At 43.1% G+C, this 16765-nt stretch overlaps 1 non-coding gene across 1 annotated transcript; it reads left to right on the top strand.

The window, feature by feature from the left end:
* The first annotated feature begins 11392 nt into the window (after window positions 1–11392).
* On the top strand, window positions 11393–11530 carry LOC119924646. Its single transcript, XR_005449348.1, has one exon. It is a non-coding gene; the product is annotated as a small nucleolar RNA SNORA7 (small nucleolar RNA).
* The last annotated feature ends 5235 nt before the right edge of the window (window positions 11531–16765 follow it).

Here is a 16765-nt window from a genome sequence, read left to right as displayed (position 1 = left end):
CCATTGGATCACACTGACTCACCCTAAAACTCTGTAGTTAAAATCTTACCACAATAGGAATGAGCCTTATATCATTCATTCATTCAATTGTATTTATTGAGTGTTTACTGTGTGCAAAGCACTGTACTAAGCGCTTGGGAAGTACAAGTTGGCAACATATAGAGATGGTCCCTACCCAACAGCGGGCTCACAGTCTAGAAGGGGGAGACAGACAACAAAAAAAGACTGGCCTAATACTAGTACTAATACTAATAATACTAATACTGGCTTAACACTAATCAAATCACAGCTCTGATTTGAAACATGGGAGCAAAATGGTTTCACAAACCCTGGAGATCTTTCTCAAAACAGTTGCTTTGAGGACATTCCCCTAGACGCTATTCTTGCCCTTTCTTTTTCAAAATTTCATGAGCAATCATTTCAGACAATGATGAGAACATTCTCTCTCTGGAATTAGTATTGCAATAAACACAGCACAAGCAGAATTGACTTGTGTTAGTCTTGAAGAATGTGTGTGTCAATGAGCTACTTCATGGCTCCCAACCCTACTGTATTAATATGGCTAAAATCCTCCCTTTCTTCTCCATCCACACTGCAACCTCACTGATCCAAACATTTATTTATCTTTAACTGCCTTGACTACTGCATCAGCCTTGTCACTGAACTTTCTTGCCTCCTTTCTCTCCCACTCCAGTCCACATTTCACTCTGCCGCCCGGATCATTTTTCTACAAAAACGTTTAGTCCACGTTTCCCCACGCTTCAAGAACCTCCAGTGGTTGCCTATCCACCTCTGCAACAAACAGAAACTCCTTATCATAGGCTTTAAAGCAGTCAATCACTTTTCCCCTTCCAAACTTGTCACTAATCTCCTATTCCAGCCCAGCCCACACACTTCACTCCTCTAGTTCCAGTTTACTCGCTTTGCCCTAGTCTTGCCTATCTCACCACTGACCCCTTTCCTACATCCTCCCTCTGGCTTGGAACTCCCTTCCTCTCCATATATCCCAGACTACCCACCTTCCAAGCTTTATTAAGGTCATATTTTCATCAAAGATATCTGCAAGAGGACCGGACTGAGGGCAGGACAGTTCTTCTAGACTGTAAACTCGTCCCTCCAGATGGTAAACTCATCATGGGCAGGGAATGTGTCTGATAATTCTGTTAATTGCTTGGAACCGTGCCCTGCCCATGGTAAACACTCAATAAATGTCATTGATTGATTGATTGCCTTCTCTTTACCTTTTGGGTGGTCACTTTTATTAAAACATTCTAATCAGCCTAGGATATTATATGCTGTGCAGAATTTAAGAAAGCATGTTTCACAGTTTTCAAAAGCAGTCGCACACTTTAAGAGATATTGTGATCATGACTATCTCCCCATATTCTTTTTTCCTCCAGGATGATTTAAGACTGAATTATTTAAGCTGCTTCCTGGAAAAGTCAGGGGATAATCATTTCCGTGACAGCTATAATTTGTGCATGGTGATTTAATGTCTCTTTCAGCCCTATGAGATGTTTTCAGAGCAGAAAAGATGGGCAAATGGGGAAGTGATTATTCTATCACTACAGTTTTGCAAAATTTTCACTGAAGTTGTTATTACTCACAGAAATGAAACATAATAATAATAATAATGATAATGGTGATGATTACAGTATTTATTCTGCCAATAGTTTATTGGCACAATAAAGTCAATTTATTTATTGACTGTATGCTAGGCAATCTAATCAATCAATGATACTCACTGAGCACTTACCACATGTGGAGCACTGTACGTGTGGTAGACGTGATCCCCGCCCACAAGGGGCTTACAGTCTAGTAAGAGACACATGTTAAAAAAATATAGGAGAACCAGCAGAATATAAAAGATAAGCATATAAGTGCTATGGGACTGGGGGCAGGGTGAATATCGAAGTTATTAAGAGATACAGAGCTAAATGGTTAAACGACACATAGGCGAGGATAAATAGGGTAAGGAAGTGAGATCTTAGAGAAAGCCTCTTGGAGCAGATACAATTTTAGTAGGGCTTAGAAAATGGGAAGAATAGTATCTGTCAGAAATGGCAGGGGAAGGATATTCCAGGCCAGAGGGAAGTCATAGACAAGGGTCAGCAGGAAGACAGACGAGCTGGAGGCTCAGTGAGTAGGTTGGCGTTCAAGGAGTGAAGTGTGAGAGCCAGAGTATAGTAATAATAATGATGGTATTTGTTAAGCGCTTACTATGTGCAAAGCACAGCACTGTTCTAAGTGCTGAGTAGGAGAGCATTAAGGTCAGGTAGGATGGGGAGATCTGGTTTCCTCAACCAGCTAATCAAATCTCATTTTCCTTCTTGCAGATTGTCCCTCTAAGAACAGGGACGGCTTCTGGACTACCAAATTCAGCTGCAGAAGCCAAAGGAAATGCGGGCTGGAGGTGTAAAATCAAAGACAACACACATGAAGCGGTCCAGTGTTCTATCCGGACCAGACCAGGGACAGACCAGCTGAGAAGATGTCTGGTGTAAAGCGAAAGAATGGAACCTCCCTGACTTCACTGACAGTTCAAGAGCTACTTTAGACAAGTGACATGCAAAACTCTCTGCTAAGGTACAGGAAGGAAGGAGTGGAGATTCCAATGAAGGGAAAAAAGATTTGTGGTAAGCTACTAGCCATTAAGACACAGATCTGTTGTATTGTACTCTCCCAGGCGCTTAGTACAGTGCTCTGAACATGATAAATGCTCAATAAATACCGTTGGTTGATTGATTGAATGTTCCCAAAGCATTGCTCTTTGCCTCTCCTCCTAGTCTTAGCGACATGTGAAACGAGGCTAGCCTAAAATGTCAACGACTTAATGAAGAGAGAATCCACAAGCAGTGTGAAATCCTAGGGAAAAGCCATAGGTGCCTTATTAGTACTGAACGAACAGTCTTGCTGGATATTTGTTACCGAGATCCTAATCATGTCGAGAAATTTCCTGACAGACGTGCTAAATAAGTCATCCGAAATAGGAGTTTACTTTCTCAAGTGGACAGCTGGGGGCTTATATTCTATATTCTTCTTTAAATGAGGAGATCCTTAGAGGTGGCCTCTTTAGATGACTCCCCTTGTGACATCTGTCAAGGTTATTACTTGTCTATTTCCCTTGTGCAATTGAACATGCCTTTTGCCTTCCGATATCTTATCTGTCCCTGACATTTCCATCCTACCACTGTAATTAACACCCTTAACAATCCCTATTTCTCTTTTAAGGCCTCAAGCCTGGAGTGGCATGGAGTGCTATTAGCTAGAAAGAAGACTGTTAGATTTCTCCCTCTCCCTCTCTCTCTCCCTCTCTCTCTCTGTAGTTATAAATAGAGAGATAAATCTATATTGATATAAATAATATAGTTGTCCCTTGTGTTCAAAAAGGCAGTGTTGATGGTAAAATTTGCCTATGAGTGTGTTTCCGGAGAAAAAAGACAATATAGGACCCACAGATCTGGGTACATTGAGCACACAAAAAGGTTGTCCTTTGTTGTGTTGTTTCATTTAGTGCTCGCAGCAACAAGTTCTGCTTTTTCTTTATCTCCCTTGTCTCGTTCTCTGTGAAGCTTTTCTTGAAAAGAACCCCTGTTTTCTGTGCCAGTTTCCAAAACTAAGACTGATGTAAATACAAGAAAAAGGAAAAAACTTCAACAATAAGCATAGCTTGGATGAAGGAAAGAATGCCAAATAAGTTTTGGAATTTCTCCTTTTGGGGAATAATTTTTCTTTTTTTTTTCATTTTCGTGTCTCAATAATAATTTTCCTGAGGAGAGGCTGATCATGGCTATATATTCAGGTTTCTAATTCTCTGTGCACAGAGGGATGGCTATATTAACCACTGTGATTCAGTTGAGCTGTAGGATACCTCCTGTGAGACAGTTCACTCTTTTGTCAATAAATGTTCCCTGAGCTCATACCTCAAGGGAGAGGGCTATGTTTAGAGCCAAAGTAATTAAGGGAACAGATGCAAGTTAGAAAAATACCAACGGATTTTTATTCTTTCTCTCAACAAACCTCTCATGAGGAAAGAATGCTCAATTTATTAAAGATTCCATCGTCACAACCTCCCTCCAGAATGGAAAGTGACCATTTTTCAACTCTGTGACTAGAATCAGAGGATCTTATCAGTCAGTCATATCAATCATATCAGTCAAACGTATTTATTCATAGAGAAGCAGTATGGCTTATTGGCAAGAGCCCGGGCTTGGGAGTCAGAGGTCATGGGTTCGAATCTCAGCTCCGCTACTTGTCAGCTGTGTGACTTTGGGCAAGTCACTCAACTTTTCTGTGCCTCAGTTACCTCATTTGTAAAATGGGGTTGAAGACAGTGAGCCCCATGTGGGACAACCTGATTACCTTGTATCTACCCCACTGCATAGAACAGTGCTTGGCATACAGTAAGTGCTTAACAAATGCCATCATCATTATTATGATTTATTGAGCACTCACTGGGAGCAGAGCACTGTACCAAGCACTTGGAAGAGTACAATTTTAGGGCTAAAAAGATCCTCCAGTGTGAAATGCTATAACATGTGGGAAATCCAAGTCTGAGACAGATTTTGGGCATTGCCCAAAAGCACAGAGTAACAGAAACCAAAGCAAGAACTGGAGAGTCCTAATTAAGATATAGCTGTGACTACCACCTATTTTTTTTATGGTATTTGTGAAGTCCTACATGCCGGACACTGATCGAAGCTCTTCGTACAAGGTAATCAGGTTGGACACAGTCCATGTCCTACATGGGGCTCATAGTCTTAAATCCCTTTTTACAGATGAAGTAACTGAGCGGCAGAGAACTGAAGTGACTCACCCAAGGTCACACAGCAGACAGGTGGTGAAGTCAGGATTAGAACCCAGGTCCTTCTGACTCCCAAGCCCATACTCTTCTAAACCATGCTGCTTCTCTAAGTCTTGATTACTTCCTTTTACAGTGATAGACTATTTCTGTGTGGTCTATGAAACAGGCAAGTACCCTTTAATCACTTGAAAGTCACCCCACACTTAGGCCCACTGCCCTTATAATAATAATAATAATAATAATAATAATGGCATTTGTTAAGCACTTACTATGTGCGGAGCACTGTTCTAAGCGCTGGGGGGGGGGGTTACAAGGTGATCAAGTTGTCCCACGTGGGGCTCACAGTCTTAATCCCCATTTTACAGATGAGGTAACTGAGGCTCAGAGAAGTTAAGTGACTTGCCCAAGGTCACACAACAGACATGTGGGGAGTCAGGATTTGAACCCATGACCTCTGACTCCAAAGCCCGTGCTCTTTCCACTGAGCCACGCTGCTCCTCTATGTAATAATGTAATGTATTATTATGTAATAATAATAATAATGGTTTTTGTTAAGCAAAGCACTGTTATAAGTGCAGGGGGGATACAAGGTCATCAGATTGTCCCACGTGAGGCTCACAGTCTTAATCCCCACTTTACAGATGAGGGAACTGAGGCATAGAGTAGCTAAGTGACTTGCCCAAAGTCACACAACCGACAAGTGACAGAGCTGGGATTAGAACCCACAACCTCTGACTCCCAAACCCAGGCTCTTTCCACTAAGCCAAGCTGCTTCTCTACATTTCCATCATTTATTTCCGTGTCTCTCTCCTTTGCTAATCTGTAAAATCCTTGTGGGCAGGAAACCTGTCTCCCAACTCTGTTGTACTGTATAATAATAATAATAATAATAATAATAATAATAATAATAATAATAATAATAGCATTTATTAAGTGCTTACCATGTGCAAATCACTGTTCTAAGTGCTGGGGAAGTTACAAGGTGATCAGGTTGTTCCACGGGGGGCTCACAGTCTTAATCCCCATTTTACAGATGAGAGAACTGAGGCACAGATTAACTAAGTGATTTGCCCAAAGTTACACAGCTGACAAATGGTGGAGCTGGGATTTGAACCCATGACCTCTGACTCCCAAGCCCGGGCTCTTTCCACTAAGCCACACTGCTTCTCTACATGTCCATCATTTATTTCCTTGTCTCTCTCCCTCTCAAGTCTGTAAGATCCTTGTGGGCAGGAAACCTGTCTCCCAACTCTGTTGTACTGTATTCTCCCAAGCACTTAGTACAGTGTTCTGCAGTCAATCAATCAATGGTATTTACTGACCACTTACTGTGTGCAGAGCACTGTATTACACACTTAAAAGACTGTGGAACAGTGTGGAACAGTATTACAGAGTTGATAGAGACTGCTCACAATGAAAAGCAGTGTGGCCTAATGGACAAAGCTCTGACCTGGGATGATAATAATAATAATAATAATAATAATAATAATAATAATAATAATAATAATAGCATTTATTGAGTGTTTACTATGTGCAAAGCACTGTTCTAAGCTCTGGGGAGGGTACAAGGTGATGAGGTTGTCCCATGGGAGGCTTACAGTCTTCATCCCCATTTTACAGATGAGGGAACTGAGGCCCAGAGAAGTTAAGTGACTTGAAAAAAGTCACACAGCTGACAAGTGGGGAGCTGGGATTTGAACCCATGACCTCTGACTCCAAAGCCCGGGCTCTTTCCACTAAGTCACACTGCTTTGAGTTCCAGCTCTACTATTCAATCATATTTATTGAGCACTTACTGTGTGCAGCACTGTACTAAGCACTTAGTATACACTACATGTCGTTTGTGTGACCCTCTGCTCCTCTTCCCCTCCCCATCACCCCTACTCCCTCCCTCTGCTCTACCACCTTCCCCCTGCACCGCATTTTGCATATTTGTACAGGTTCATTACTTTATTTCATTAATGATGTGTATATATCTATAATTCTATTTATCTATTCTGTTGGTATTGACACCTGCCTACTTGTGTTTTGTTGTCTGTCTCCCCCTTCTAGACTGTGAGCGCTGAGTACAGTGCTCTGCACACAGTAAGCGCTCAATAAATACAATTGATTGATTGTGAGCCCGTTGTTGGGTAGGGATTGTCTCTGTTGCCGAATTGTACTTTCCAAACGCTTAGTACAGTGCTCTGCAGACAGTAAGCGCTCTGTAACTATGAATATATGAATGAATGAATGAGTGACTGAGCCCCTTCCTTCTTCTCCCCCTCGCCCCCCCTCCATCCCCCCATCTTACCTCCTTCCTTTCCCCACAGCACCTGTATATATGTATATATGGTTGTACATATTTATTACTCTATTTATTTATTTTACTTGTACATATCTATCCTATTTATTTTATTTTGTTTGTATGTTTGGTTTTGTTCTCTGTCTCCCCCTTTTAGACTGTGAGCCCACTGTTGGGTAGAGACTGTCTCTATATGTTGCCAATTTGTACTTCCCAAGCGCTTAGTACAGTGCTCTGCACATAGTAAGTGCTCAATAAATACGATTGATGATGATGATGATGATGAATGAACTTCTCCATGCCTCAGTTACCTCATCTGCAAAATGAGGTTTAAGACACTGAGTCCCATGTGGGACATGGACTGTGTCCAACCTAATTTGTAACTACTCCAGTGCTTAGAACAGTGCCTGGCATATAGTAACTGCTTAACAAATACCATTTTTTTAAAAAAGCTTACAATCTAGAGGGGGAGGAAGACATTAATCTGCACACAGCTCAATAAATAGCATTGATTGATGGATTGATAAAGTGTTCAGAGCGAACTATGACACTAGGGATGGTGGGTTCTTGGAGATCCCTCAATATTTCTTTCTCTAAGAGCCACTTTGGGGAAAAATAAGAGAGTAGGGATTATGTCATCTGCATCTATTACAAAACATCAGGTACCTCATACAGGTCCCATGCGAGACGAGAGATGGAATCTGACCTGATTATCTTGTATCTCCCCCCGGTGCTTAGTCCAGTGCTTGGTACATAGTAAGCAACTAGCAAGTACCGCAATTACTATGGAGCAGACTGTAATTATAAAGGTGCTCAATTCAAACTGATGGTGAGACCGAAGATGGGGAAGAAACTGATGGAGTGAACTACAATTATCGGTCCAGGGTGGAGATGTCTACTGTTCAACATGAATTTCTGGGAAGTTTTAGGCTCAAAATAACTCTTCCATTTTTCAGGAAATCGAAATTTTGAATGTTCTGCAGAATTCCTGAGCGGGAAAGGTAGATTGTTCTGTGGTGCTCCTGACATTTAAAGATGGAAAGTCAAAGTCGGTTGAAAAAATAGGCTGGTATTTGTTTTCCCGAAAAGTCTCTTTCTAGGTTTTGCTGATTCACAGCAGTAGAAAAATTCCTTCCTGCCTGCACTTTTTCTGAATGTAGCACTCTCTCATCCCGTTGAATGAAAAAGGCCAAGGGCAGTTCCTTCAGCCTAAGGTAAGATGAAGGAAATAGTTGGCGATATTGCCTTGCAGAGTTTTTGTAAATAAGGTATGAGGACTGAGAAGGAAGACATAATTGTTTCTGTAAATTTGGATTGGATACTCAAATCCTGAACTGAATTCAACCACTTTTTCTTTGATGGTGTCTTAATGGTCTAATGCTCCTTGTGGAAACATTTTGGGGAAGGAGCATGGCCTAATGGCTAGGGCACAGGCCTGAGAGTCAGAAGGACCTGGGTTCTAACCCCTGCCCGGTCTGGTCTCTGACTTTGGGCAAGTTACTTCACTTCTCTCTGCCTCAGTTACCTCATCTGTAGATTGGGGATTAAAGCTCGTTTTGGGCAGGGAATGTGTCGTCTTATTGTTGTACTGTAATAATAATAATGATGATGGCATTTGTTAAGTGCTTACTACGCGCAAAACACTGTTCTAAGCGCTGGGGGGAATACAATGTGATCACGTTGTCCCACGGGGGGCTCACAGTCTTAATCCCCATTTTTACAGATGAGGAAACTGAGGCTCAGAGGAGTGAAGTGACTTGCCCAAGGTCACACAGCAGACTTGTGGTGGAGCTGGGATTCGAACCCATGACCTCTGACTCCAAAGCCCGGGCTCCTTCCGCTGAGCCACGCTGCTTCTCTAAGCAGTTGTACTGTGCTTGCCCAAGCGCTTAGTCCTGTGCTCTGCACACCGTAAGCGCTCAGTAAATATGATCGAATGAATGAATAAAGACTATGAGCCCATGTGGGACAGAGATTGTGTGCAACCCGATTTATCTGTATCCACCCCAGTGCTTAGTACAGTGCCTGGCACACAGTAAGCGCTTAACAAATGCCATTACTATCATTATTATTATTTTGCTCAAAGAGAGCAATCTCTTTCCAAATAACTACCTGGAGGCCTTCCCAGACTGAGCCCCCTCGTTCCTCTTCCCCTCCCCGCCACCTTACCTCCTTCCCCTCCCCACAGCACCTGTATATCTGTATATATGTTTGTACATACTTATTACCCTATTTATTTATTTATTTTATTTGTACATATTTATTCTATGTATTTTAGTTTGTTAATATGTTTTGTTTTGTTGTCTGTCTCCCCCTTCTAGACTGTGAGCCCACTGTTGGGTAGGGACCGTCTCTATCTGTTGCTGAATTGTACTTCTCAAGCGCTTAGTACAGTGCTCTGCACACAGTAAGCGCTCAATAAATACGATTGAATGAATGAATGAATGAATGAAAGGCTGTTGTGACTGCTGCAGTGATCATCCAACTCTCCATTGATATTTCAAGTTGTTTATGACTGGGCTTCATTACTAGAGAAGCAGTGTGGCTTAGTGGAAAGAGCATGGGCTTGGGAATCAGAGGACATGGGTTCTAATCCTGGGTCTGCCACTTGTCTGCTGTATGACCTTGGGCAAGTCACTTCACTTCTCTGTACCTCTGTACATCTGTAAAATGGGGATGAAGACTGTGAGATGCATGTGGGACAACCTGCTTGCCTTGTATCTACCCCAGTGCTTAGAGCAATGCTTGGAACATAGTACGCGCATAACAAATACCTTTAGTATTATTATCATTTATTCTGTCTTACCTCCTTGGGTGTAACCCCTTTCAGTCAATCTATCGGTGGTAACTATTGAGAACTTACTCTGCACAGAACACTGCACTAAGCACTTGGGAGAGTGCAGTACAATAGAGGTGGGAGATGGGATCCCTGCCTCCAAGGAGGTTACAGTCTAGAGGAGGAGGCAGATATTAATATAAACCAATAAATTATGTATATGTACATAAGTACTGTGGGGCTGAGGGAGGGGTGAATAAAGGATGCAAATCCAAGTGTAAGGGTGATGCAGAAGGGAGTGGGAGAAGAGGAAATAGGGGCTTAGTTGGGGAAGGCCTCTTGAAGGAGATGTGCCCACAATAAGGCTTTGGGGGAGTAATTCATTCATTCATTTAATTATTTATTTATTAAGCACGTACTGTGTGCAGAACACTGTACTAAGTGCTTGGGAAGTACAAGTTGGCAACATATAGAGATGGTCCCTACCCAACAATGGGCTCACAGTCTAGAAGGGGGAGACACACAAAAAAATAAAACATATAGACAGGTGTCAAAATCGTCAGAACGAATAGAATTATGGCTATAAGCACATCATTAACATAATAAATAGAATAGTAAATATGTACAAGTAAAATAGAGTAATTAAATCTGTACAAATATATGTACAAGTGCTATGGGGAGGGGGAGGAGGTAGGGTGGGGGGTGGGAAGGAAGAGAGGGAGAAGGGGGTTCAGTCTAGGAAGACCTTCTGGAGGAGGTGAGCTCTCAGTAGGGCTTCGAAGGGAGGAAGAGAGCTAGCTTGGCGGATGTGCGGAGGGAGGGCATTCCAGGCCCAGGGGATGACGTGGGCCGGGGGTCGATGGCGGGACAGGTGAGAACGAGGTACGGTGAGGAGATTAGTGGCAGAGGAGCAGAGGGTGCGGGCTGGGCTGGAGAAGGAGAGAAGGGAGGGGAGGTAGGAGGGGGCGAGGGCATGGACAGCCTTGAAGCCCAGGGTGAGGAGTTCATGCTTGATTCGAAGGTTGACAGGCAACCGCTGGAGATTTTTGAGGAGGGGAGTGACATGCCCAGAGTGTTTCTGTACAAAGATAATCTGGGACGCAGAGTGAAGTATAGACTGAAGTGGAGAGAGACAGGAGGAAGGGAGATCAGAGAGATTGTCTGTCATATATGAAGAGGGATAATGAAGAGGGACAATTCATATATGAATTGTCTGTCATATATGAAGAGGGAGGGCATTCCAGGCCAGAGGTAGGACTAGTCGAGGAATCAGCAGCTAGAAGACAAGAGCAAAGATCAAGAACTAGGTTGACATTAGAGGAGGGGCAGGATGGGGCAAGGTGATTGAGTGATTGGGTGATCCAACTTGTACTTCCCAAGTGCTTAGTACAGTGCTCTGCACACAGTAAGCGCTCAATAAATGCAATTGAATGAATGTATGAATGAATGAATGAGTGCTTTGAAGCCTATGAGAGAGCATACACTGTAATGAGGGAGGCAGACAAAAATATTCACATATAGTAAATAGGTCCTCTCAGGGTGGCACCTGAAGAATTTCCAGTACTCTGCCAGTCTCGACTACAGGAGGGAGAGTCAAGCAGAGGCCTGTCCATTCCATTCCTAGTTTGGCCAGTGGCTAGTGAGGGGAGGGAAATCTGCTACAAGTCAGAGGTCATCTGCTCTGGGCGGCAATGGCACCGGAGAGAGTCGAGGGAGGAGACAAGTTTAGTGCAAGGAAGAAGGCAATGGTCAACTACTTCTGGATTTTGACCAAGAAAACTCTATGAACCCACTATCAGAACGATTGCAGCTGGAGGTGGGGAATTCTAGGAGAGATGTATCCATGGAGTCGCTGTAGGTCGGAGACTGCACGACAACATAAAACACGTCAATCAAAGAGTTCTACTACCTCTTTCTCAACAGTTGAACCACTGAGGGAATGCTACAGGATACCAAAGATGCCAACATCATCACTATATTCCAGAATCAAGGTGAAAGATCAGATTGCAGCAATTCCAAAGTCATTTCATTACTCCCCATTTCCAACATCTTAGCAGTAATATCCTGGACTGGCTTCTAAAGAATAGCACGAGCCAAAGACTCCAGAATCACAATGTTGCTTCAGATCACGAGTGGCCTGGCAGAAATAAACTCTGCTGCATGACAGATAAAAGAAAAGTACAGGAAGTATGACTTAGTGGAAGGAGCAAGGGCTTGGGAGTCAGAAGCCATGGGTTCAAATCCTGGCTCCGCCAATTTTCAGCTGTGTGACTTTGGGCAAGTCACTTAACTTCTCTGGGCCCCAGTTACCTCATCTGGAAAATGGGGATTAAGACTGTGAGCCCCACGTGGGACAACCTGATATTCTTATATCCACCCAGAGCTTAGAACAGTGCTTGGCACATAGTAAGCACTTAACAAATACCATCATTGTTATTTATTGAGTGCTTCATACCCATAATTTATTTTAATGTCTGTCTCCCATTCTAGACTGTGAGCTCCTTGTGGGCAGGAAATGTGTCTACCAAATCTGTTAATAACCTACTCTCCCAAACACTTGGTACAGTGCTCTGTACACAGTAAGCACTCAATAAATAATAATTGTGTTTTTTTGTTAAGGGCTTACTATGTGCCAGGCACTGTACTAAGCGCTGGGATGGATACAAGCAAATCAGTTTGGATACAGTCCGTTGTCCCAGCAACAAATAGAGACAATCCCTGCCCACATCGGGCTCACAGTCTAGAAGAGGTGAGACAGACATCAAAACAAACAAACAGGCATCAATAGCATCAGTATAAATAAATAGAATTATATATATATATATACACACATCAGAACAAGTAAGCAGAATTAATATAGATAAATAGAATTATAAATATGTACACAAAGGAAGCGAATCGGGTGATGGGGAGGGGAGAGGGAGCTGAGGAAAAGAGGGGCTTAGTCTGGGAAGGCCTCCTGGAGGAGGTTAGTCTTCAGTAGGGCTTTGAAGGGTGGAAGTGTGATTGTTTGGCGGATTTGAGGGCATTCCAGGACACAGGTAGGACATGGGCCAGGGGTCGATGGCGGGACAGGTGAGAATGAGGCACAGGGAGGCGGTTAGCACAACAACCACATCGTGGCAGGAGAGTCTATTAAGCGCTTACTATGCACAAAGCACTATATTCTAAGCGCTGGGGACGTTACAAGGTGATCAGGTTGTCCCAGGAGAGTCTGTGTACATGGATCAAGCTTAAGCTTTGCCATATAGGGCTACTCAGAATGGAAAAGTCTAAGTCAAAGAGTCAGACAAAGTCTATCCACCTGCGTTGGGCAGCTGTGGCATGGTAAAGAGTCAAAAGCAATGGTCAAGTGATCAAAACGTTGATCAAAGACAACAGCAGAGACTCTTTTTTTATTGTTTGTATATAGGCAATGGTAAACTGCTTCCAGATCTTTATTTACCAAGAAAACTCTACAAATACATACACCAGAATGACTTTATGGGGGAAGATGGGATGTTCTGAAGAGGGTGTGCCAATGGATTCGCCATGGGTCAGAAAGGGCTGGACAGAATTTGAAGAAGTGTCTCTTAACTTCTCTGTGCCTCAGTTGCCTCATCTGTAAAATGGGGATTAAGACTGTGAGCCCCACATGGGACAACCTGATCACCTTGTAACCTCCCAGCGCTTAGAACAGTGCTTTGCACATAGTAAGCGCTTAATAAATGCCATTTAAAAAAAAAAACAAAACACTTCTCCCACCCCCAGAAACCCGGAGAGCCTCATTTAGTTCCACAAAGAGCCAAACAAAGGCTCCCGAGGCCCGGATTGTGGAGTCCTACTCCAGCTTTTCTTTCTATAGTTTGCTACTTCTGGGTCAGTTGGCTTAAACTTGCCGGAATGACGTCTTTTTCCGAACTACCCATGGGGCAGTCTAGTACCTGTAAGCAGGCAGCATCTTTCTACTATGCTGGGCAAGACATGAAAGTTTTTCTCAAGTTCCTGAAAAATGAATCCGTGCCACATAATCCTACAATATATTGATGCGGAAGCACAAATAGTCATTATTTCGATAACATTTGCCTTCTTCTGGTTAATCAATTCAATCCTTATTCCTCTACCATATTCCTGTGAATGTCTCTCATCGATGGAAATATCTTTTTATTGCATTTTTGATTGGAAAATGAAAAAGACACAAAGTCAATAAGAAGAAAATTACCTGCGCGGCATGTTGAATTTCCCTTCAGTCCTCAAACATATCTTAAAAATTCACATATTTTCCCTGTACAGTTTGATTAAACCAGAACTGCAGGCTAACCAGTTCTGAAGAATCTCGTTTAATACAACATAGCAAACAAAAAATCCATTACTTATCTAGGTAAGAGAAGCAGCATGGCTCAGTGGAAAAGAGCTTGGGCTTTGGAGTCAGAAGTCATGGGTTCAAATCCTAGCTCTGCCAATTGTCAGCTGTGTGACTTTGGGCAAGTCACCTCACTTCTCTGGGCCTCAGTTCCCTCATCTGTAAAATGGGGATTAAGACTTGAGCCCCATGTGGGACAACCTGATCACCTTGTAACTTCCCCAGTGCTTAGAACAGTGCTTTGTACATAGTAAGTGCTTAATAAATGCCATTATTATTATTATTGTTGCCCACATGCTTAGTATAGTGCTCTGCACACAGAAAGTGTTCAATAAATCCCATTGATTTATCGATTTTTATGGCATTTGTTAAATCCTTACTGTGTGCCAGGCACTTTACTAAGCACTGGGGTAGATACAAGTTAATCAGGTTGGTTGCACTCCTTGTCCTAAATGGGGGCTCTCAGTCTTAATCCCATTTTACAGATGAGGTAACTGAGGCACAGAAAAGTAAAATGACTTGCTCAAGGTCACAGAGTAGACAAATGGCAGTGCCGGGATTAGAACCCAGGGCCTTATAACTCCCAGACCTGTGCTTTATCCACTAGACCACACTGTTCCTCAATAAATTGACATTTGATTCCTTTGTCTTTTGTCCTTTCAGGAAAACAAGAACGAAGGGGTCTGTTTTGTCTAGTGTGTATCTTCTTTTGCTTTTCATGTCAATAATAATAATAATTCTGGTATTCATTAATCACTTACATTGTCCCAGGCACTGTGCTAAGCACTGGGGAAGATACAAGCTAATCAGATGGGACACAGTCCCCATCCCACATGGGGTTCACAGCTTTAATCTCCATTTTACAGATAATAATAATAATGATGATGGCATTTGTTAAGCGCTTACTATGTGCGAAGCACTGTTCTAAGCACTGGGGGAGATGAAAGGTGATCAAGTTGTCCCACTTGGGGCTCACAGTCTTAATCCCCATTTTACAGATGAGGGAACTGAGGCTCCGAGAAGTGAAGTGACTTTGGGCAAGTCACCCAAAGTCACACAGCAGATGAGGCAGCTGAGGCCCAGAGAAGTCAAGTGAAGCTAAGGAGTCAGAACTGCAGTCAGGCCTTTGCCACCAATCTCGCCAGTCTGCAGATGAGATAATAATAATAATAATAATAATAATAATAATAATAATAATAATAATAATAATAATATTTGTTAAGTGCTTACTATGTGCAAAACACTGTTCTAAGCGCTGGGGGAGATGCAAGGTGATCAAGTTGTCCCACATGGGGCTCACAGTCTTAATCCCCATTTTACAGATGAGGGAACTGAGGCCCAGAGAAGTGAAGTGACTTGCCCAAGGTCACACAGCAGATGAGGCAGCTGAGGCCCAGAGAAGCCAAGTGAAACAAAGCAATCAGAACTGCAGTCAGGCCTTTGCCGCCAATCTCGCCAGTCTGCAGATGAGATAATAATAATAATAACAATAATAATAATAATAATAATGGCATTTATTAAGCACTTACTATGTGCAAAACACTATTCTAAGTGCTGGGGAGGTTACAAGGTGATCAGGTTGTCCCACGTGGGGCTCACAGTCTTAATCCCCATTTTACAGATGAGGGAACTGAGGCCCAGAGAAGTGAAGTGACTTGCCCAAAGTCACACAGCTGACAAGTGGCGGAGCCGGGATTTGAACCCATGACCTCTGACTCCAAAGCCCGGGCTCTTTCCACTGAGCCACGCTGCTTCTCTGACTGACTGACAGATCAATCAGTCAGTCCGTTGGATTTATTGAGTGCTTCCTGTGTTGCAGAGCACTGTACTAAGCGCTTGGGAGAGTCCAATGCAACATTAAACGGACACAACCCCTTCCCACGATGAGATGAGATGAGATGGTGTTGGCAGGGGCAATGCCCAGGATAGTGGCTGAGTTGCATGCAGTGGATGACAGTGATAATCATCCACTGGGTTCGTGGCTAGAACCCAGGCCTGAGAGTCCGAAGGCCCTGGGTTCTCAACCCGACTCTGCCACACGTCTGCTGTGTCACCTTGGGCAAGTCACTTCACTTCTCTGGACATCAGTTCCCTCATCTGCCAAATGGGGATTAAGACTGTGAGCCCCCAGTGGGACAACCTGATTACTGGGGAAGCAGCGTGGCTCAGTGGAAAGAGCCCGGGCTTTGGAGTCAGAGGTCCTGCGTTCAAATCCCGGCTCCACCATCTATCAGCTGTGTGACTTTGGGCAAGTCACTTAACTTCTCTGTGCCTCAGTTACCTCAACTGTAAAATGGGGATTAAAACTGTGAGCCCACTGTGGGACAACCTGATCGCCTTGTACCCTCCCCAGTGCTTAGAACAGTGCTTTGTACTTAGTAAGCACTTAATAAATGCCATCATCATTAATATTATTATTATTACCTTGTATCTACCCCAGCGCTTAGAACAGTGCTTGGTGCATAGTAAGGGCTTAACAAATACCATCATCATTATTATTATTATTATTGTTATTCCCTCTTCTCCTCTGCTCGTCTTCTCTTGCTTTCTCTCTCTCCT

This window comes from Tachyglossus aculeatus, chromosome 2, assembly GCF_015852505.1.
Source record: "Tachyglossus aculeatus isolate mTacAcu1 chromosome 2, mTacAcu1.pri, whole genome shotgun sequence".
Classification (NCBI taxonomy): domain Eukaryota; kingdom Metazoa; phylum Chordata; class Mammalia; order Monotremata; family Tachyglossidae; genus Tachyglossus; species Tachyglossus aculeatus.
The sequence above is the reverse complement of the archived record's forward strand: the minus strand, read 5'-3'. Positions and strand labels throughout refer to the sequence as shown.